Below are 7,280 nucleotides of genomic sequence, written 5' to 3' on the forward strand. Positions count from 1 at the left end.
TCTGTTGTGATGTACTTGTGTCAGGAAATTCCATTACTCATGTATATATCCCAGCCTGATGAGATAAGCTTGTTGTTGTACCAGGGAATTTTGGTGATTCATGTAAAACTCCCCAGAGTTTGTTATTGTCTTGGGAGGAAGAAGTAGTTCAGGGCTTGGGCTTGAGAAGAGGACCACCCATGATTGGCTGGCAAGCACCAATCAAGACGTCTCATCTGAGAGGAGGGGGATGTTGATGTCTATAAAGGTTGATGATACGGCGGCAACCAGGAACATGGTATGAGACATTATGAGAGACATTGTAAGGAACATTGTACGGGTGATTGTAGAGGTGATTGTAAAAGGAACGAGAAGGAAGATAACTACAACTACAACTACAACTGAGGCACTGTACGGGAAGGAAGTGGTGCTGATACACGGTACTGGAGTGACACGGCTGCAATGGACTGGACTTCAAACGTTCGTGGAGCGTAGTCTAGTTATGTTTGTGGAAAGTGGCTGATTGTGGAGAGTGCTTGCGCATTAAGTATTGTAGCACTTGTGGCGGCCTAGCATTATATGTTGGTGAAAGCTATCTCAGACTTTCCATAAATTTATATGTTGAGGATCGACAGACGTGTGTATATATCTTTACAACAAATGTTAAAATATGTGAACACAGTAGTACAAGGTACAGTATCTGTGTGATGTGATAACTGCCGATTATGAGAATCGGTAAATCGAATTGATATAGAGACAGTGAAGGGTGTTTATCTTCATACATGTACATTGTTCATCGGACCATCTACAAATGGTAGCTTAGTTCTCGCTTTCGTTTTCCCACGGTTTTCATTATTGTTGTTGTTGTAAATATGGAGTCTTCCAGCAATATTTTATGTGTGTATTGTATGTATAATGTTGTATGTTGATGAGGTGCTCATGCACGGAATTTGTTAAGAATATAGTTAGCTATTTTAGAATCAGTGTTATTGATGAACCTAGGTGCAGTTCCTACCTAATTAGTCGTTTTCAGGAGGTTAGGTAAGGCCTGCAGCAGATGTACCAGTACGCAGCATTATGTACACGCCCTGGGATATAAAGTTTATCATGCTCTTATCTAAATTCGAGGGATCCATTCTGGTGAACTCTGGCGCCCATACTACGGACATTTCGGTTAATTATGCTTATTAATTTTATTAAGTTTTTGAGTAATTTTATATATATTTTTTATACATGATTTTTATTATCATCAAAAAAAAGTTACAATTGGCGCCCAACGTGGGGCTGAATGATTGGTACATCTGTTAGGCGTATAAGCGTAGGTGCACTTGTCAGGTGTGGTTGGAATTCTGCAAACTATGTCAGTGAAGTGTTTTATATGTACGTGATATGTATGTTGGAGTATGAAGAAATGTTGTAGCGAGTCGAGTATTATAAAATTGAGAAGTAGAGAGGTTGTTAAAGTTGCTGGTACCATGAATCAGGATAGGAGAAGTCAAAAGAATTCCACCACATTGAGTTTATCTAATTTAAGTGAGAGTAGCGAAATGGCTGATAGTAGGAAAGATCAATCGGCAACGATATGTGAGGAATCTAGTACCCCGTCTCAAACTCAGAATGTAAGGAATCAAGGCGAGTCTTCAATGCTCTGTATGATTAAATCGCTACTTAATGAGTTGAAGGGTGAATTGTCCAGTAAGATTGATAGCCAGAGTAAAGAGTTAAATTCAGTGAGTGCTGAATTAAATGCTGTTACCAGTAAAATCGATAATAATAATGTTGAATTGTCCAGTAAAATCGATAATAATAATGTTGAATTGTCCAGTAAAATCGATAATAATAATATTGAATTGTCCAGTAAAATCGATAATAATAATGTTGAATTGTCTAGCAAGATTGATAGTCAGAGTAAAGAGTTGAAGAGTGAATTGAGTTTTTTAAGTAATGAAATATACAGTATTAATAGTGAATTAAATTCAGTTAGTACGGAATTGTCCAGTAAGATTGAGAATCAAAGTAAGGAGTTAAATTTAGTGAGTGTTGAATTGTCTAGTAAAATTGATAGTTTAAGTAGTGCTGTGAATGGTAGAATAGATGAATTGAACCAGAAGTTTGACCATCAAAGCAGGGAAATTCAGGAAGTCAATAATAAGGTAGAAGCTCAATGCTTGGAATTGACTGAGAAAATTGAATGCCGATTTAATGTAGTTAGGAAAGAATTTGTTGAAAACGGCAAGGAATGTGAGAAGAGAATAAAAATAGTGGAAGATAAAGTCGAAGAAATAGATAGAATTAAAACCGATCAGAACGTTTTAGCGAAGCGTATAGATGAGAAGGATGAGAAATTGGAGAAAGACCTTAAGTCGGTAAAAGATGACCTCAAGTCAGTAGAAGGAAATGCCAGAATGGTAGTTGAAGAAGGAATTAAAGCATGTCATGTAAAGTTAAGGCAGGAGATCAGTCAAATCCAAGTAGGTAGCAGCATATGTAATAGGTACGTATCTTGTACGAAGGACTCTGAATTACCCAAGTTTAATGGTCGGCAGTTTAATCCGATGGAATTCTTGAAAACGGTGGAGAAACGGTTTTCCAAGAATCTTGACGATGGTTTGATCGAGTGGAGTATGGGTGATGAGATGTTGGATATTGCATTTGTTGGAGAAGCGAGATCCTGGTTTCAAGTTTATAGACAGGGTATTGCGAGTTTAGAGGAATTTAGGGAGAAATTTAGTTCTAAATTTTGGAGTGAAGCTATTCAGGGAAGGGAAAGAGATCGCGTGCTATTTGGCAAGTATAAACCTCAGGAAGGTGTATCTATGACGGAATATTTCTTGGCGCATGTTCTGATCAGCCAGAATATTGAAGGTCTAGCATCGGAGAGAGATACAGTCCGCCAGATGTTGAGGCATTTTCCTGAGAAGGTCGGATTAGCTGCATGTATGCAGAATATTGTTACGATCAAGGAATTAGAGCAGCTGTTAGAGAGGTTTGATGCTTTGGAAGGGCAGGGGAGGACTAGGCAAAGTGAAGGTAGGAATTACGGGGATAATGGGAGACAAGGTAATCAGCTAGGGGGAGATAGGAATAATCAGAATTTCAGTCATTCTAGGCAAGGGAATCAGGGTGGTAATTCCGGAAGGGGAAACAGACAGTCTAATCAGGGAGTTAATCACCAGGAATATTTTGGCAGAAGACCTAATCAAGGGGAATCAGAAAGTAGGGGGCGTACGGATCAAAGACCTCCAGGTCAAGTGCAGAGACATGATAATAGTGAACAGTCCATGTCAAGTAATTTAAACCGGAATCGGACTTCTTAGTTGGGTCAGATAGGCAGTCCGATACCGAAATTCCTATTCATGCGATGAAACAAGTAAGTTACGAGGTAGACGTGAAAGAGGAATTATTGTATGACCATGTGTTTTGTGTTCAGGGAGATTTTGTGAATAGGGGGCGTGATGAAAGTAAGAATGATGTGTCGGATGTCTTACTTTGTGCTAATGGTGATGGTAATAGCGGTGTTGCGATCGAAAATCTTGTAGAAGTTTCTGAAATTGAAACTGAAGTTTTTCGTAAAGTTGCTGAAGGTTGTTTAGTGAGTGAAGAGTGTTTACGGAGTATACATCATGAGGATGTTTTTGTTGATTTAAGTGTATGTGAGGAGAGTAAAGTTAGGTCCATTATGTGTGAAAATGGTGACTTTGAGATTAATGAAACTTCTGATAAGAGAGTCGAAAGTAGCAGTGTTGTTGGCATGAAAGTGGTGCAAGTAGGAGCTGATATGGAAGGTGGTGAAGATGGATTAATTGTTGGGTCATTAAGTAGTAATGACAGCAATTTCAAAGTGTATTATGGTAAGAATTTCTGTAATCGAGTGAGCGTGAGTGAGAATGAAGTGCGTATGTTTGACAAGCGAGTGCGTAATGTTTTATTTAATTCTGAGAGATGTGTGAATGATGTGAAGGACGTGCTGAGTGATAGCGATGTGGAATGTGTGAAAAAGTATGTGATCTGTTTGCTTGCATTAATTATGGTTTTGTGGAAGAGTAAATATTGTGAGATTCCCGCGCATTTCAGAAATAGGGATTTCTTTGTTATGAATGTCCTGAATGAAAGTTTATATGATTCTTGTGTGACTGGATGGTATGAATGTTTGTGTGTGAGATAGAGTGGATTCTAGACGTAGTTAGATTTTATTGCGGTACGCATTCCTCGTCTATCGATGCCAATGTTAAGTTTATGTATAGTTTTTTTCAATTGTATCAGGGTCCATATACTGTGGACAGTAGAATAGGCAAGTGTGCTTATCAGCTTCTAACTTCTGACGACTAGGTCCTTGGGACTTTTAATATCTATAGCCTTCGCAGATATAAGAGATAGGATCTGCACCTTGGATGTATATATTATCAATTTTAATGTATGTGTACAGTAGCAAGAAGGGATTGTGTTCGATGCTATATGAAACAATCAGAGTTGTGTGTATATAGCCATATTATTATTATTATTATTGTTTGGACAAATTGTATTTCGTGTGTGCGAATACAATGCAGTAGACGCAATGTATATATCATTATTACAGTAAATTATGTGTTCTGTTATGCCTTTATAAGGTTATGTATGAAGTTCTGTTTTATGGTGAATCATAATATGTGATATCATCGATTCACCAAGGGGGCGTTATGTGATAGTACATATCACACCCCCGAATTATATGTAGAAGGTAGAGATATTATTGTCGGTATTCGATTTATTATTATTATTATTATTATTATTATTATTATTATTATCGGTATTTCATTTGTATGTTTTGTCATTTATATTTATAAGCTGGAAGATATCCACATATGTAGGTATGAGTAATTTGTTTTGCATGAGTGGGAAAACATTGCTGTAATAACTCTGGTAATTTGAATGAGTCATATGGCTACCCCAGTGTCTGTTGTGATGTACTTGTGTCAGGAAATTCCATTACTCATGTATATATCCCAGCCTGATGAGATAAGCTTGTTGTTGTACCAGGGAATTTTGGTGATTCATGTAAAACTCCCCAGAGTTTGTTATTGTCTTGGGAGGAAGAAGTAGTTCAGGGCTTGGGCTTGAGAAGAGGACCACCCATGATTGGCTGGCAAGCACCAATCAAGACGTCTCATCTGAGAGGAGGGGGATGTTGATGTCTATAAAGGTTGATGATACGGCGGCAACCAGGAACATGGTATGAGACATTATGAGAGACATTGTAAGGAACATTGTACGGGTGATTGTAGAGGTGATTGTAAAAGGAACGAGAAGGAAGATAACTACAACTACAACTACAACTGAGGCACTGTACGGGAAGGAAGTGGTGCTGATACACGGTACTGGAGTGACACGGCTGCAATGGACTGGACTTCAAACGTTCGTGGAGCGTAGTCTAGTTATGTTTGTGGAAAGTGGCTGATTGTGGAGAGTGCTTGCGCATTAAGTATTGTAGCACTTGTGGCGGCCTAGCATTATATGTTGGTGAAAGCTATCTCAGACTTTCCATAAATTTATATGTTGAGGATCGACAGACGTGTGTATATATCTTTACAACAAGTGTTAAAATATGTGAACACAGTAGTACAAGGTACAGTATCTGTGTGATGTGATAACTGCCGATTATGAGAATCGGTAAATCGAATTGATATAGAGACAGTGAAGGGTGTTTATCTTCATACATGTACATTGTTCATCGGACCATCTACAAATGGTAGCTTAGTTCTCGCTTTCGTTTTCCCACGGTTTTCATTATTGTTGTTGTTGTAAATATGGAGTCTTCCAGCAATATTTTATGTGTGTATTGTATGTATAATGTTGTATGTTGATGAGGTGCTCATGCACGGAATTTGTTAAGAATATAGTTAGCTATTTTAGAATCAGTGTTATTGATGAACCTAGGTGCAGTTCCTACCTAATTAGTCGTTTTCAGGAGGTTAGGTAAGGCCTGCAGCAGATGTACCAGTACGCAGCATTATGTACACGCCCTGGGATATAAAGTTTATCATGCTCTTATCTAAATTCGAGGGATCCATTCTGGTGAACTCTGGCGCCCATACTACGGACATTTCGGTTAATTATGCTTATTAATTTTATTAAGTTTTTGAGTAATTTTATATATATTTTTTATACATGATTTTTATTATCATCAAAAAAAAGTTACAACATCTATGTCATCTCTCCACTGACAGCTCGGACCATTCCGCTTAGTCGAGAAGCACGTATCCTCACTGTTAAGTCCTCCCAGCCCAAGTTCGCAACATTTTCTTAACACAACTCTTTTGTCAGAAACCACCCAAAACAAATCGTGCTGTTATCCTTTCGATTTTCTCCAGTTCTGGTATCAAGTAATCCTGGTGTGAGTCCCATACACTGGAACCATCCTTTAGTCGGGGTCTTACCAAAGACTTACACGCCTTCTCTTCTACACACTTTCTACAACCCCTAAATACCATCATAACTATGTTAATAGATATGTAACGTATCTTTACAACCTCGCTAATGTGATTAACCCAGTGAAGATCTTTCTTTATATTAACACCTAAGTACTTATAGAGATCCCCGTTTGGTTAGTAATTAAAACTGAGAAGAAGAGTCTCCAAAACCAAACCAAACCAAACCCCGTGGCACTACAGCCCCTGAAGGGCCTTGGCCTACCAAGCGACCGCTGCTCAGTCTGCAGATTACGAGGAGTCGTGTGGTCAGCACGACGAATCCTCTCGGCAGTTACTCTTGGCTTTCTAGACCGGGGCCGCTATCTCGCCATCAGATAACTCCTCAATTCTAATCACGTAGGCTGAGTGGACCTCGAACCAGCCCTCAGGTCCAGGTAAAAATCCCTGACCTGACCTGGCCTGGCCGGGAATCGACCCCGGAGCCTCCGGGTAAAAGGCAGGCATGCTACCCCTACAACACGGGGCCGGAAAAAGGGAATGGAGCCAACGGCAAGTGGTGTTCCCAAGCGGCCTCCCACCCAAGTACTGACCACGCCCAATGTCGCTTACCTCCGGTGATCGGACGAGAATCGGTGTATTCAACATGGTATGGCCGTTGGCGAGAGGAGTCTCCTCTTGGTGAAATTTACAACCTGATTTTTCGTCCCGTTTAATATCATACCATTGTCTGCTGTCCATCTCACAACAAAGTCGAGATCTACTTGTACCGGTAGTCTTTTTTTTTTTTTTTTGAAATGTTTAATTCCATTCTTTACATGCAATTTGTGCCTTTGCTGGCAGGACCTAGTGTTTACAGTGCACTATGTCTTCTGGTATGGGCTAGAGCAATTTTGT

The 7,280-nt window shown here is 39.4% G+C and overlaps 1 pseudogene; it reads right to left on the minus strand.

Moving 5' to 3' along the window:
* Positions 1 to 6,927: 6,927 nt before the first annotated feature.
* Positions 6,928 to 7,046, minus strand: LOC136876636 (5S ribosomal RNA; annotated as a pseudogene).
* Positions 7,047 to 7,280: the final 234 nt, after the last annotated feature.

Source organism: Anabrus simplex, chromosome 6, assembly GCF_040414725.1.
Source record: "Anabrus simplex isolate iqAnaSimp1 chromosome 6, ASM4041472v1, whole genome shotgun sequence".
Taxonomy (NCBI): domain Eukaryota; kingdom Metazoa; phylum Arthropoda; class Insecta; order Orthoptera; family Tettigoniidae; genus Anabrus; species Anabrus simplex.